A 1,661-nucleotide genomic window follows, 5' to 3' on the forward strand; every position below is an offset into this window, starting at 1 on the left:
ACGTAGCGAATGTAGCCCTATGGACGAACAACTTCTGAGATACTTCGCCGACCTAAACGGGGTTAGATCGCCGAAACAACAGCCCTTGGTCGGGTGAAACCCGATTCATTCCGGTACGTAGAACCGGCTGTCGTGGGAATTAATGAATAAGCGTGCATAAAAATATATGTTGGTAGTTGGGTCTGGTTAAAAACACAAACCCCTTTTTTGCCGGTGTTGTTATTATTGCACTTAAAATAATTTCGTAAGAGCAGCAAAGCATTCAAAGCGGAGTCTTCTAAGCTTGACCTGCAGTTTTTACATACAAAACCTACTGATGAAAAACATATTACGGCATCAACACTTTCAGGCTAAACTGTCAAAAGGTAGACATAATCCATTTGAAGATAATGACCCCTATCTCCTCCATTACAAAATATTTGAACTTCTTTTACCAGCACGTCGGGCAGATTATAAGTTTTTCGATTTGAGGAAGTTTTGAGTAGATTAATCTACAAAATTATCTAACTTTTCCTTAAAAATCTCTGTTTCGTTTACATTAGCGACGCTATGAGTAAATTCATTGAAATCTTCTTCAAAAAAGGCTCAGACTGCAATTTAAAAGTACAGTTTCAAGCTTTTTGTTAATTGCAGTCAAAACGGCATTTTACAAAAATCATACTTCAAAATTCATAAACAAATTCTTACTATCTTTTCGATATTTCAAAATATTCGGGATCCCGGGATTAATGCAAGCAAATCACCAAATCAAAAACACCGGGATCTAGGGATTGGCATCCCTAATACATACATATATGTATGTATATATATTAGACTGCATCACCAAAAAAGTTGCGGTTTTTCCGCCGGGATTACAAAATCTATTATATTTTAAGACGTCCACCAAAATATTTCGGAAAAACATTAGGATTTAAGCGAGTTGGAGCGATTTGAAAATACCTTAAAAAAATTGAGTTTTTTATGATTAAAAATAGTTTCTTAAAGAACTTTTTGAAAGAAGTCCGCTCAGATGACAGAACAGATTAGGCTTAAAAAATCTGCATAAAAATATTTAAAAATCTTTTCAACGGAATCGTAATAACGAGGTTTTGATATTTTTATAAAGATTCATTTACGAAAAACTTAAATAATTGTGCCAAAGCTATTCTTATTTAGACTTATGGAATCTCGGTAGAAAGTTATTTTCCCATTATTTTTATTTATGTGCATAAAAAGTCATTCGTGTCCCATTTTATTTTATTTTTTCAAATACAAACACATCTTAATTGAACTTTGAATGATGTTCGTTCATCCTACCTTTCTCTTTCATCCTTTGAATGAGCTTATTAGCAAAGAAATAAAAAGGGTTAGAAAATACCTTTCCAATGATACCTCACAAGTCTAAATCGGAAGAGTTTACGTTCAGTTATTCAAGTTTTTCTTATACTAATCTTTGAAAAAAGTCAAAAAACAGCATCAAAAATCTCATTATTACCATTCCGTTAAACTTTTTTATTTATTTTTTTTTTTGGACGTCTTAAAATATAATAGATTTTATAATGCCAATGGAAAAACAGAACCGATTTTTTTTGTATGGAGAGTGATGCAGTCTAATGTATATATATAACTACAGTCTAATGTATATAATAACTGAAATTATATTTACCTAAACACATTTTAAT

This window comes from Rhagoletis pomonella, unplaced genomic scaffold (assembly GCF_013731165.1).
Source record: "Rhagoletis pomonella isolate Grant_MI unplaced genomic scaffold, Rhpom_1.0 Rhpom_scaffold_00275, whole genome shotgun sequence".
NCBI classification, from domain to species: Eukaryota; Metazoa; Arthropoda; class Insecta; order Diptera; family Tephritidae; genus Rhagoletis; species Rhagoletis pomonella.